General features: G+C 34.8%; 2 pseudogenes; both read left to right on the top strand.

The window, feature by feature from the left end:
• Positions 1–1837: 1837 nt before the first annotated feature.
• LOC149533596 (uncharacterized) lies at positions 1838–4387 on the top strand (annotated as a pseudogene).
• Positions 4388–4404: 17 nt separating this feature from the next.
• On the top strand, positions 4405–10725 carry LOC149533595 (transcription initiation factor IIE subunit alpha-like; annotated as a pseudogene).
• Positions 10726–15466: the final 4741 nt, after the last annotated feature.

Raw genomic sequence — 15466 nt, 5'->3', positions numbered from 1 at the left:
AGTAAATATTCCATCAGGAAGAAGTGCTCCAATAGGAAGTGTTCCATTGAGAGGAATTATTTCATCAGGAGGAAGTGTTCCATCAAGAGGAAGTGCTTTATTAGGAGGACACATTTTATTAGGAGGAAGTGTTCCATTGAGAGGATTTGTTCCATCAAGAGGAAGTGGTCTATTGGGAGGAAGTGTAACAATAGGAAGGTTTGTTGTATTAGGAGGAAGTGTTCTGTCAAGAGGAAATGTTCCATTAGGAGGAAGTGTTATGTTAGAAGGAAATGTTCCTTTAGGAGGAAATGTTCCATTAGGAGGAAGTGTTCTAATATGAAGGAATGTTCCATTGGGAGGAAGTGTTTCATCAAGATGAAGTATTCCCATCCTTCCTAGAAGCAAACTGGCAGGGGAGGGTACTCCACCAAGAAGAAAAAGGGCAACATAATGGCAATAGACAAACAAAAATTTCCTAGATTTACTAGGGATGGTTTGGATGACCCGACACATCACTATAAAAAATGCATAACCATATGGAAAGCTAAAAGAGAGAATAATGTATATGAGAGAGAATAATGTAGATGAATGGCTAAAAGAAATCCCTATCACACTAAGAGATATAGCCATTAACTAGTATACAAATTTGGAGGTGGGCAAGAAGAAAACATGGAATAATATCTACACATCCTTTGAGGGAGAATATTGACTATTGAGTGGTGATGATGAAATAATGACCAAGATTTATAATACAAGGAAAGGAACAATTGAATCCATTCAAGCCTTTTATAGAAGGCTAAAAGAGCTGATAGGAAAAATTTACAACAAGTCGATGGATGGACTAAAGAAAAGGTGGTTCACTAAAGGAATGACACCGTCCCTTAGGAAAAAGATGAAAATATTTCCACCACCCACCTTTGTGGATGTGTTTACTTACACAATAAACATAGAAAGTGATAACTGAATGTCTAAGGCAAGAAGGCATGAAAGTGCAAGTGAAAGTTCAGAAGAAATTGAAGACAAATACAAAAACATTCAATCCCTAAGAAAGGAGATGAGGTGATTAATAAAGGAGGTAATGGGGATAAGGAAGAGAAAAAGGAAGGGAGGAAACTTTGGTGCATAAACTATGAAAAGGAAGGCCATACAAAAGGGGCTTGTCTAAGGAAAGAATTTTGTGAGATTTGTCAAGTGTTGGGACACACAATTGAAGATTATTCCTACAATCTAAAAACATGGAACTCTCAATTATTCTCCAGACAAGGAGATAAATATAAATGACACTTCACCCCTCTAAAGAGCACAAATATAGAGGCTTCACTAGATGGATATAGAAATAATAGAAGAGGGAGTAATAGTAATAGGAATAAAAGCAACAATAAAGACACACCCCGGTGAGAAATCTTGTATTATTCTGAGGTTATACCTATGATCTAATATAGGAGGTGCAATGAATGGGGAAATTTTTCATGATATTGTAAAAATGGACGAGGATAGAATGAAGGAATGTTGTTTAAATGGTGTGGACCAAGAAATCATGAAGATATGAACTAACTTAGGTGAAAAGGAGTGAACATGTTAGATATTAAAGAACCAAAATGTGAAATCCTTGCCATCACAAGGATGCAAGCTAGGAAAATTTTCTACCCAAATGCTACTATGGAGAAGGACATATTTCTTAAAGCTAGGAAAGACATCCAAGATAACATGCTAGTAGAAGGGAAGACAAGGCAAGAAAAACTTCCTAATGATGAGGGTTTACCATGTATCATGAAACAAGTACTGGAGACCACCATCCCTATGAAAATTTCCAATTTACTAGAAACATTACCTTAGCTACATGTACCATTAACACATGGGGTAAGCATGAAAGGGATTACCTCCAAAAATGAAAAGAATGAAGAAGCACATGTTGGGAAATAAAATAAAACCCTATTCACTATAGGAATGTAGAGGACACTAGTAGTATTACAAATGGAAATATTGGAGTATAAAATCTTGAATGCTATTATTGATGGAGGCTTTGGCATAAATGTATTATTTTAAGAGACATTAAAGGAAATAGAGAAACCCACACTTTGGCCACCTACATTTCAATTGGTGGTAGAAGACCATCATAGAATTAAGCCCATAGGAACCTTGATAGGAAAAAAGGTAGTTATTGGTACACAATAATTCTTCCTTGATTTTGTGGTTATTACTCTAGAGTAAAAATGGTTATGCTGATTTATTGGGAAAGGGATGGTTGGTTACAGCCAAAGCTACCAATATATTAGAAATGAAACACTCTATCTATTGAGTTAGAAGGAAAGAAGTACACCATAGACATGAAGACCTAGTTTATAAGTTAGCACATGACATTAGATTAGGAAGAAGAGGGAGAAGTACATGAAGGAGTGGAACTAGATGAGGAGTAGGTGCTCAAACTTAGGGAATGCTCAGAAGATGAAACAAGCTCCCTCAATGGATTATTTCATTGGAAGAGAGGAGACTATAACATTTTCTAGTGAGAATCAAATATGTTGCAAGTCAAAGAATTAGAGTTCAAGGAAAGGTATCGAGTGGGCTTTAAGGAATACAGAGAAGGTACAAAAGCCCTTAGTATGACACCAACACACATATTGTGCTATATTTGATAATTTTATGTGTTGATATTGAATTAGTTGTTTTACTTCCATTTATAAGTAAATAGATATATGTTTAATGTCAATTGAGTAATAGAGCAAGCTAGGAAAGAAATAAATTTGGAAAAAGGAAAAAAAAATAGTGTTTACTTATCCCCCTAACCCCCCTCTCAACATCCTAGCTATCCTATATTCTAACAATTGGTATCAGCACCTAGTTCTCTTATTGAAGGTTTTTCTACGAGAGAGTAAAAAATTAGAATCATGGAGAAGTGTAGGCTAAATGGAACTATTAAGAACCAAGTGCTAGAATTGAGGATGGCTATGAATCAAATTAATGAAGTGAAGAACAATTTGAAGTAGTCCTTGAATAAGAGAAACAAAATTGCCTAGAAAACCAATGAGACAACCTACCAAGGGAAATTAATTGAATAATTATATGATGGAACTGTTGGAGCTCAAAATTGCTTTCTCATTTTGAGCGTCCATTTAAAAATTTTGAATCAAGTCAACCCTATGAAAGCCCCATAAATGCAAATGTACCCGACAGTACCTATAAGGCCCAAGAGGTATTCAATGTTTCTAACACCTTTCATTCAGCCTGTCTACCTATTCCATGAAGTTAAAACATCATTTTGAGCTATTTGGCGAAGTCTTGTTTTAAGCAATTGCCAAATTTGCAATTTTCACCTCAGTGTCAAATAGTGATAGAAGGTTGTGTTTGCACCCAATTATCTCACACCTAGAAATGTTTTGTGACTTTCCACTTTTGGAGTGCCTAGTATCCCTACCCGAGAACCTATGTTTCAAATTTTGAGTCATTTTGAATTCATTTGATTAAGTTTTGAATCCCTCAAAGTTGGTCAGTTACTATTTTCACACATTTGCAAAATATTCAAAATTCTGGGAAGTTCTATTTGACGTGTGATAACTTTTGACCAGTTGACCCAAATGAGAAAATTCCTTTTGCATTGTATTGTAGATTTTAGAGTTCAAAAAATCCACCCAATGCCTTAGAAGGAATCAAAGAGTAGTGGCAATGGCTAGTAGAACAAAGACGCCTCACACATTGAAAGGGAGGACACCCACATTTAAAGGAACCCTATACAAGAAGTGATAACAGAGGAATGGAAGTTGTTTTCCTTGATGCTTTAACAAGGCAGAAATTGGTCAAAGAGGATGATTTGGCTAAGGACCTAAAGTTACATTCAAAACAACTTAGATGTACTTTACAATTTTTTGAAGAAGAGAGGCTAATTACTAGGGATCATCGTCGCGAGACTGCAAAGGGAGCAAAAAATTTTAATGCTACTATAGTGGCTATAGTAGATGGTCAACAAAATGGAAAAGAAGGGGAAGAAAAGATGAAGCTTCATACCCATTCTTACTATTGTCTGGATTATGCACAGATATATGATGTTGTAAGGTACATAATACACAGGATGAAAAAATGATTGAAAGATGAGTTAGAGGATATGAATACACTTCAGGAATATGTTTGTCCTAATTTTCATTGAAGGTATTCAGCCTTGGATGCACTTCAACTAGTTAGTATGAGTTTGGATGGTTTTCATTGTGAAAACTACAATTCTGAACTTATTGTCGAGAGTGACAACTTGGCTACAGAAGAAAAGGGAGATGGAGAAGACAATGGTAGGTGTTGACGACATGAAAAGTTGAGAGAAATACTTAAAAAATTTGAGGAACAGCTCCACACAAGTATGAAGAAAAATCCAGCATCAATCAAAACTCGCAGTGAAAAGGGAGATAACGGAGCATAAAAACATACTGCGTAAAAATGGAGGAGAGGAAATCGCATTTTCTTCTATCCCACATTCTTTGTGCATGGGTCATTTTAGTGGTTTAAATACCATTTTAAACCATATCAGTTGTGTCTACAAAGACAAGTGCTTTTGTAAGCGCTAGACCATTGAAATGGACCTTGTGGGTTGTGGATGATGTCAGCATGATGGAGGAAATGCAATATTTTAAACAAAGATGCAAAGATGTTGATGTGGCAAGTTAATGAGCGGATGCACGAGATGATGCCACATGGTGGAGATTGACTAGTGCCCACTTCCCTACAATATGAAGTTGTGCTCAATTTTAAAAATGTGAGAAAGTAGAATTAAGATGTGTGGCAAGTAGGTCCCGACTGGCGGCAAGGTGGCAACTAGGAGCAACTTGAGAGGATGCATCAGATTGTGACACATGTCACAATTTGATGGTCGGTGCAATCCTGCATTATGGAGATGCAAGGGATTTAAAAAATAGGAGAAAGTGTGATTCTACCAAGTGGCACGGGCCTGCCCAGTGATGACATGGCACTGCATGTTTGAGCAACCAATCATATAATGCCACGTGGCAGTTGGTCAACTGAAGGTTGACCCTGGATTCAAAGGTAATAGCAATTAAAGAATAAAAAATAAGAATATTTTATTATTATTTTTATAAAAAATGCACGTTCAGTCATCCAAGAGGTATTTTTTCTAAAGTTTTGACTTTAGAGTTTTAAAAAATTTTCAAATTTAAAAAATCAAATGTGCAAACATGAGTTTCTAGTAGAGGAGTCATTTTCAAAATGACTTTCAGGAGATTTTCGAGAGGCTAGATAGGCGATGTTATATATTGCCAGAATCGGGAGAAGATGAACTTTTTGATTCTAGAGTTGGTTTTTGCACAGGTATCAATATGTTTGAGCTGCATGAGGATTTGTCTCAAGTACCTAAATTGCAACCACTTTTAGACTAGAAAGTTTAGATTAGATTTTTTGTCAAGGTAATGACCTAAATATCAGTAAAAGGCAATGGAAATGTAGTTAGGGTCAAATTTGTTCATCTTTACTCATTAAAAACTCATTTTCACTAGCATTTTCATAAGGCAATCATATATTTTGGTGTTTTGAAAAGATTTCATCATTAAGCAGAGTTATTTTGCAAATCAGTTGCAAATAATGATGAAACAAAATCAGATCAGATGGGATGAAAGAATAAAGAGGTTACTCAGTTGCACAAGATTGAATTTCAAGTGGACACTTGTTGTCTTCAGTTTCAATCCGAGAATTCATCTCCTTGCTATATCTTTCTTTCTTTCTGTCATTTGAGGAGTTCCAATTTTTGGGAAGTTCCAATTTTTTGGAGAAAATTTGCACATTACTATGATACCAAGGTCTTGGATCCAGTTCTTGTTGCATTCCCATGACTATAACACAATTTTCCTTCAGCAATTTCTTATCATGTGAACAACAGTAGTGTAAAGTTAATATAGATAGTTCTGATAGATTAGGTTGTTTCATGTTTTAATTTCGTGCATTTGATTGTATTGTTTCAAGGAAATGAATACATATGAGCAAGTTTTTCATTAGTTTCATTCTAGTTCTCATCTCATGTCTCAGTAATCTGTAGTCTTATGCGATCCTAGATCGAAGAGCTGAGATCAATTTGCTTCCCCTTAAGGTTGTATGTCTAATATATTTTGCTGTTGGAATGAAGTGCCAAGTAAATGCTTAATGTGTTTGATAGGGTTACTAGTTATGTTGAGAAGGATATTTTGTGAGAATGAGATCTGAGTGAACATTGATGTCTGAATCCCAAGGTGATTAGATAGATCAAATGTCTGGGTACACAGAATATGTCCTGATGTCACAGATGTATGTTTTGGATTCATGAAATTGCCCAATGGATTAGGCACTGATCAGAGATAGGATCATTATGTTTTGCTGCATGTTTGAGGATTTGTTGAATATCAACATCAATAATCAACGCTTTTCCCTTTCATGTTGAAGAGCTATAATAGAATGCCCTCACTCAGCTTATGAGGTTCCTAGATCTATATTTAGCTACTGTAGATTGATGTTATTTCATGAGTTATCAGTAGATTTAAGGGTTTTATCTTCTTTGAATAGATTTAGTGTATGCTTTGATAACTGGTACCATATAAAGAATCTATAGGTCGACTTGCCTAGGTTTTAAAGAGCCTGAAGAAGAAGAAGGGTCATGCCTTATAGTTGGCCTAGTGTCTAAATGGGCATGTTGAAAATGGGAGTTAGCTGCCCTTAGATATGTTTTGTTCTCATTAGGGTATTTGGAAACGGGTAACATTTTCAAACACCAACAAGATGGTGACTCTTCTGGGGATTTGCATTCAGAAAGAACCAAAATCTCTGACATGAATTAGATTGGATATAGTGAATCTATAACAAGAGGCATTTCTTATTTTCCTTGTTGAAGTTTCATGTTCCCCAGTTAAGCTTTATTCATGGACATCAGTATGTTGTAAAACTGGATGAAAATTGTGTTCTATGATTGTCATACGTTTGTCTTCAATCAATTCAGTTTGCAAGTGCTGTTGAGAAAGTCCAAAGTCAGGAATTGATTTATAAAGTATATTTTCTTTTCAAGATGTCAGTGATCTGCAAGTTTTTCCTCCATTGAAGGTCTGGTTCATATTTTTCAAGTGACAAATTATGTTTTATTTCTCACAAAGCATGAGTGGCGACTCTCAAATCTCTGTACCAGTTTGTTCCTAGTTGATTTCATTGCAAAATTTTTAAGGACTTTCAGTTGTATGGGCAAATTTGAAGCCTTTGGTAGATCTTGGAAAGAAAGTTTTAAATTCTTGATAAGTTTTAAGTGCTAGTTGCAATCTGCTGTTATAAGAAATTGAAATATAAAATGTGAATCACAGTAGTGGTTATTTCATTCCTCTTGCAAAGAGGTGGCAGTTCTACAAAGTTTGATCAGTGGTGTAAAGAATTTCAATCTTGCACTTGTGCCAAATCAGTAGATCAAAGTTCAGCATCAACACTTGAGGTATTTTGATTTTCATGCTTCTTTTCATGAAGGTCAAGTGTTTTAAAAGGTTGCCTCTATTCAGTGGTTTTTAGCACTAGGATAAAGAGGTAGAAATTACATTCTCAAAATGGATTCAGATTGTAGATTTGATAATACTTTGTCAAGCTATGAAGAGGTACATGAAAATTTGTTTATGTTATATGGAAAGCTTCATAGTCAAGTCATTTCTTCTATCCTAAGGAATGTGGGAAGTGTAGATGACTTAGATGCAATTCAAATTGGAAATCTTAGAGCTTCCCATTTCAGCAAGACCCAGTGAATTATCATGGCTTTTGTGTTTTTAGTAGTCTTCATGCCTGATTCAGTACATTGGACAACGAAAGCAAGATTTGAAAAGATTAAATACTTTGAGATAGTATTTAGAGAATGTGAAGGCTATTTAGAAAAGAATGGTTAATGTATTGTTGAAATTGAAAATGTTGATAGTCATAGTGAAAGTGATGAGTTGTATAACAATATGTTTGAGAATGAAAAGAGTTATAACAGTAGTCTTGAAATATCTTCCTGCAATGAAGTTGAATATAGCGAGGCATCTAATGTCCAGATGTGGTGTAGGGAAGAGGATATATATTGTGAAATTACTAGTAATTGTTCAGATTGTATGACTAGTGGTGTTACTATTATAAGTTCTTCAAATTATCTGGGAAATAATTGCAATCAAGATGAAGAAGTTTGTGAAAGAGATCTGCTGAGTACAAATGAGGTCTTAGCCTTGTTGCAACATGAGTTTGAAAGGTATATGTCAATGTGTGATTCAACTTCACCTTTATTAGTTCATGCATCTCATAAGGATGATGTAAGGTATGATGTATACCCCTATTTTTGTTCTCCTACATATCAACATTGTTATTCTTTTGAAGACTTTCAGCATAAGCATGAAGATTTGTTTGAAGAAATGAAAACTAGTAGAGATGTATTTAGAACTATCATGAGTGATGTTAAATTAGATCTATGTTATAGAGATGATAACGAGAGGTTGTTGATATCTTTTGATTTTGATTTAACATTTAATGAAGAAATTCATATGATTGATGTTACTGATGATGATGAGAGATCAGTTGGTTTTTTATCTGATCCAGATGGAGTATATGACAGTAATATGTAGTTACTTGAGATGAGATTTGATGATTCATGCAATAAAGTGAATATCAACAATGGTACACATGAATCTATAGTTAAATCTTCTCTATAGGTTGGTGAGTCTTATGCTAATGAGTTTGATGCATTCACAAGTATCTCTAGCAATTTCTTTGATAAGAATATTGATGCCAGTAGAGTTCCTACTGATGAGAATTTTAATGAAGATTCTTTTCATATATCTGATGAACCTTTGTTTGAAGACTATGGTGATAATTTTTCAGTAAGTTTCAGATATAATTCGGTATGTGATGACATGATACATGAAGTTGATTCAGATCCATTGTATTTTTTGAAGCTGGAGGCACAAGGTGAGTTGCAAGCCTTTAATACATGCAACTTGGCGAATGATGTAGAATATGAAGTCTTTGTGTTTCTGATCAGCATGCATGAATCATCATTAGATTTTGATTCTCAGTTCAGTTTTTGTAGTCATGAGCATGAAGATGAAATGGTCTTTGAATTTTATATGCACTATGAGAATGAAGGAAGTTGTTTTTTTTTGCCAAGTTATTTGTTTCAGTATGCTGATCTAATTAGTGAAACAAATGATAGTGAGAATTTTAGTTTACCTCAAGAGGATGTAAATGAAAATTAGGTGTATGACAGAGGTAAGGAGTTCTAAAACTTTTCAGTGGTCCGAGGCCATCCCTTGTACATAGTAGTTGTAGATTTCCCTGTTTTCAATAAAGTTGTTCAAGAGAGAAAGTTTTGCTGTCAAGTATGTGGTCTGCTTCTCCTAGAGATCTGAATCCTTTCCATGCCTACAAGGGACATGCATCCCAAGACAGGGCCACTGTTGGAGCTCAAAATTGCTTTCTCATTTTGAGCGTCCATTTAAAATTTTTGAATCAAGTCAAGCCTATGAAAGTCCCATAAATGCAAATGTACCCGACAGTACCTATAAGGCCCTAGAGGTATTCAATGTTTCTAACACCTTTCATTCAGCCTGTCTACCTATTCAATGAAGTTAAAACATCATTCTGAGCTATTTGGCAAAGTCCTATTTTAAGCAATTGCCAAATCTGCAATTTTCACCTTAGTGTCAAATAGTGATAGAAGGCTATGTTTGCACCCGAATATCTCACACCCAAAAATTTTTTGTGACTTTTTTCTTTGGGAGTGTCTAGCATCTTTACCTGAGAACCTATTTTTCAAATTTTGAGTCATTTAGAACTCGTTTGATTAGGTTTTGAATCCCTCAAAGTTGGTCAGTTACTATTTTCACACATTTGCAAAATATTCAAAATTCTGGGAAGCCTTGTGTGACGTGCGATAACTTTTGACCAATTGACCCAAATGAAAAAATTCCTTTTGCATTGTATTGTAGACATCAGAGTTCATAAAATCCACCCAACACCTTGGAAGGAAGCAAAGAGCAGTGGCAATAGCTAGTAGAACAAAGATGCCTCACGCATTGAAAGGGAGGACACCCACATTTAAAGGAACCCTGTACAAGAAGTGATAACAGAGGAATGGCAGTTGTTGTCCTTGATGCTTTAACAAGACGGCGATGGGTCAAAGAGGATGATTTGGCTAAGGACCTAAAGTTACATTCAAAACAACTTAGATGTACTTTACGATTTTTTGAAGAAGAGAGGCTAATTACCAAGGATCATCGTCGCAAGACTACAAAGGGAGCAAAAATTTTTAATGCTGTTGTAGCAGCTACAACAGATGGTCAACAAAATGGAAAAGAAGGGGAAGGAAAGACAAAGCTTCATACCCATTCTTACTATTGTCTGGATTATACACAGATATATGATGTTGTAAGGTACAGAATACACAGGATGAAGAAACAATTGAAAGATGAGTTAGAGGATATGAATACACTTTAGGAATATGTCTGTCCTAATTTTCATTGAAGGTATTTAGCCTTGGATTCACTTCAAAAGGTTAGTATGAGTTCAGATGGTTTTCATTGTGAAAAATGCAGTTCTGAACTTATTGCTGAGAGTGACAAGTTGGCCACAGAAGAAAAGGGAGATGGAGAAGACAATGGTAGGCATTGATGATGTGAGAAGTTGAGAGAACTACTTAAAAAATTGGAGGAACAGCTCCACGCAAGTATGAAGAAAAATCCCACATCAATCAAAACTCGCAGTGAAAAGGGAGATAACGCAGCATAAAAGCATACTGCGTAAAAATGGAGGAGAGGAAATCGCATTTTCTTCTATCCCACATTCTTTGTGCATGGGTCATTTTAGTGGTTTAAATACCATTTTAAACCATATCAGTTGTGTCTACAAAGACAAGAAATTTTGGAAGCGTTAAACTATTGAAATGGACCCCGTGGGTTGTGGATGATGTTAGCATGATGGAGGAAATGCAATATTTTAAATAGAGATGCAAAGATGCTGATGTGGCAAGTTAATGAGTGGACACACAAGATGACACCACATGGTAGAGATTGACAAGTACCCACTTCCTTGCAATATGCATTTGTGCTCGATTTAAAAAATGCAAGAAAGTGGAATTAGGATGCATGGCAAGTGGGTCCTGGCTGGTAGTGAGGTGGCAATCAGGAGCAACTTGAGAGGATGTGTTAGATCGTGAAACGTGTCACAATCTGACAGTCAACACAATCTCGCATTATGGAGATGCGAGGGATTTTAAAAATGCGAGAAAGCATGATTCTGCCAAGTGGCATGGCCCTACCCAGTGATGATGTGGCACTACATGTTCGAGCAACCAATCAAATAATTCCACATGGCAATTGGTCAACTGAAGGTTGACCCTAGATTCAAAGGAAATAGCAATTAAAGAATAAAAAATAATAATATTTTATTATTATTTTTTATAAAAAATGCACGTTCAGTCATCCAAGAGTTATTTTTTCTAAAGTTTTGACTTTAGGGTTTTTTTAATTTTTCAAATTTAAAAAATCAAATGTGTAGACATGAGTTTCTAGTAGAGGAGTCATTTTCAAAATGACTTTTAGGAGGTTTTAGAGAGGTCAGATAGGCGATGTTATATCTCACCAGAATTGGGAGAAGATGAAATTTCTGATTTCGGAGTCAATTTTTGCACAGGTATCAGTATGTTTGATCTACAGGAGGATTTGTCTCAAGTACCTAAATTGCAACCATTTGCAGACTAGAAAGTTTAGATTTGATTTTTTGTCAAGGTAATGACCTGAATATCAGTAAAAGGCAATGGAAATGTAGTTAGGGTCAAATTTGTTCATATTTACTCAGTAAAAACTCATTTTCACTAGCATTTTCATGGGGCAATTAGATATTTTTGTGATTCAAAAAGCTTTCATTATTAAGAAGAGATATTTTGCAAATTAGTTGCAGATAATGATGAAACAAAATCAGCTCTAATGGGATGAAAGAAGAAAGAGGTTAATCAGTTGCATAGGATTGAATTTCAAGTGGACACTTGTCGTCTTTAGTTTCAATCTGGGAATTCATCTCCTTGTTATATCTTTCTTTCTTTCTATCATTTGAGGGGTTCCAATTTTTGGGAAGTTCCAATTTTTTGGAGAAAATCTGTACATTACTATGATACCAAGGTCTTGGATCCAGTTCTGGTTGCATTCCCATGACTATGACACCATTTTGCTTTAGCAATTTCTTATCATGTGAACAACAGTAGTGTAAAGTTAATACAGATAGTTCTGATATATTAGGTTGTTTCATGTTTTAATTTCATGCATTTGATTGTATTATTTCAAGGAAATGAATACATATGAGCAATCTTTTCATTAGTTTCATTCTGGTTCTCGTCTCCTGTCTCAGTAATATGTAGTCTTATGTGATCCTAGAACAAAGAGCTGAGATCAATTTGCTTCCCCTTAAGTTGTATGTCTGATATATTTTTCTGTTGGAACAAAGTGCCAAGTAAATGCTTAATGTGCTTGATAGGGTTATTGGTTATGCTGAGAAGGATATTTTGTGAGAATGACATCTGAGTGAACATTGATGTCTGAATCACAAGGTGATTAGATAGATCTAATGTCTGGGTACACAGAATATGTCCTGATGTCACAGATGTATGTTTTGGATTCATGAAATTGCCCAATGGATTAGGCACTAATCAAAGATAGGATCATTATGTTTTGCTGCATGTTTGAGGATTTTTTGAATATCAACATCAATAATCAACACTTTTCCCTTTTATGTTGAAGAGCTATAATAGAATGCCCTCACTCAACTTATGAGGTTCCTAGATCTGCATTTAGCTAGTGTAGATTGATGTTATTTCATGAGTTATCAGTAGATTTAAGGGTTTTATCTGCTTTGAATAGATTCATTGCATGCTTTGATAATTGTTACCATATAAAGAATCTATAGGTCCACCCGCCTAGGTTTTGCAGAGCCTGAAGAAGAAGGGTCATGCCTTATAGTTGGCTTGGTGTCTGAATGGGCATGTTGAAAATGGGAGTTAGCTGCCCCTAGATATGTTTCGTTCTCATCAGGGTATTTGGAAATGGGTAGCATTTTCAAACACCGATAGGAACCATATCTAATGAATAAAATGCTATGATAGCTGATATACAAGAGAAAAACCATAGTATTCTTGAGTAGGTCAAATTGCTAAAATAGGAACAAGAAGTGCAATATACAAGAATGTGTGAAATAATGGAACAAAAGATAAAAGTTGAGGATGATGAAAAAATTATGGAAGAAGGAAACAAACAAATTATTGCAAAAATAGATGCAAAAGATGAAGAGATCTCAAGATTGACACAAAATCACCTTGATATGATAGACCTTCTACTCAGTGCAAATGATGAAATTGGTAGGAAGATGGAAGAGATTGTTGAACTAAGGATCAGAAATCAAAGATTAAAGAATAAAATGAAGTTTCAAAAATATTTGATTGAAAATAAGACTCGATCACAAGAAAGTATCAAATTACTAGATGGACAACTCAAAAAAAAGAGGAGACCAAGAGAGACTTTTGGCTTAGGCTATATTGAGCACTCTACAACTCATCAATGTAAATCATCAAATCAAGAAGAGAAAAAAAAATGTACACAAATCCTAAGCAAAATAAACCAAAATTTATCATTCTAGAAGACTTGGACACACAACAAATGTATGAAGAAGCACAAATGGTAAGAGTAATGTTACTCCCAAATTTAATGGTTATTGTTATCATTGTAATAATTATGGACATCAAGAATTTGAGTGTAGATCCAAATCTAACCAATAACCTAAGAGGTATACATTTCATGGTTACTACTATACTTGTAAAATTTTTGGACACAAGTCTTAAGATCACATATCACATATAAACTCTAGCTAGAAAGTGAGGAAGAAGGGCTATTTATTAGGATAAGAACATTGATAGAAATGTAGATGGAGTAATTGAGAGGGGAGGTGAATCAGTTACCATAAAAAAAATCCACAGATCTCTTTGATGTCAAACAAGTTACTATTGTCACTCGGTAAACATTCACAAAAATGTTGTAACTCGTCAGATTAACTTGTTACTAATCTTTAAGCATTCACAATTATTAACATGCATGAAAAAGTAAATAACATGAACACAACAGACACCAGATTTAACATGGAAACCCAATATGGAAAAAACCACCAAGTAACTAGCTACCAATTTTCACTCTTCTAAAGTGACCCCTGTTAGGAGCCAACCCTATTAAAGGCTACAAAACACATTGTTAGGTGTGACACTATTAGAGGATTTATTCACCCTACTAGGAGTGGCCTTGATAAAGGTTTTTAGAACAATTCAATAGAACTATCCACCTTGTTAGAGGATTTACAAAATGGCTGTTAGACCAACTCTATTAAGAGATTTAGGAATTACTATTACAATGGTTAGAAAGTAACAATGAAATGACCTGAATAAGATGCAACTAAATTTGCTGATTATATATCTCTATTCCACACCATTAGATCCTCCTTGATCAAATATAGCTTTTCTACTCCTTAATGATCTTTGATCATCCTTTAGAATTCACTCTCGCAATAATCAGTCCTCCTCCACATTCATATCACATCAAATTCATCACATTTAAAATTCACAATTTGACCTCTAGTATATACCTTTTAGATTATCAAGTTAGCTCAATTACAAGTTACAATCGCCTATAATCATTACCATAGTCAGCTGGAAATAATATTTAAAACAATTAAGCATTAAATCATAAATTAAAAAATTCCTTTACTAGCCGACCCTACTTGGTAAACACTACTTCAAAAACAATTTCCTATGTTAACCATCTCGACTTGGTTAACACTGCAAATTTTGTGAAATCCTTTGGTTGCTGAGTGAACTCGATAAGAAATAAATTTCCTTCACTAACCATGAGAGCTCGGTAAGAACTAAATTCTGCAACATTTTCCTTTGATGACCGAGTGAGCTCAATAGATACTAAATTTTCTTTGCTAACCTTGAAAGCTCGGTAACAACTATCTACACAAGGTAAAGTCTGAGAATGCTTGATAGACACTATAAATCTTCTTACAAACCAATTGAGCTCAGTAAGAGCTAACAGAGGACTTATATTACATTTGTGTAACATTAAAGACAACACACAATTGGATAATTGTATCCAAAAAACACATGGTATTCATGTATTGTGTTGTGGAAATTATCAACATATTGATACAAATTTCATGAGAATATACTTTGGAGGAAGACCTAGAAATTGGAGGAATCTTGGAATGGAATGTCATCACTATTACAAGGTCAATCACCTAAGAAGGAACTGTAGAAACCAAGTTTCAACACCCAATAATGAAAATTCTAAAGGTAAAGGAAAAATGGTTTTAGAATAAAGTTATAAATAGATGAACATGAAGTGGGTGAGGAAGAAAAAATAAAATGAGTCATCAATTGCAACAAATGGGACAAATGGGGACACCTCATCCAATAGATTATGTCAAACCTCCACCC

This window comes from Cupressus sempervirens, chromosome 10 (assembly GCF_028749045.1).
Source record: "Cupressus sempervirens isolate cs-2001-9-10 chromosome 10, ASM2874904v1, whole genome shotgun sequence".
In the NCBI taxonomy this organism is placed as follows: Eukaryota; Viridiplantae; Streptophyta; class Pinopsida; order Cupressales; family Cupressaceae; genus Cupressus; species Cupressus sempervirens.
Note: the sequence above shows the minus strand (reverse complement) of the source record. Positions and strands in the feature narration are given on the sequence as shown.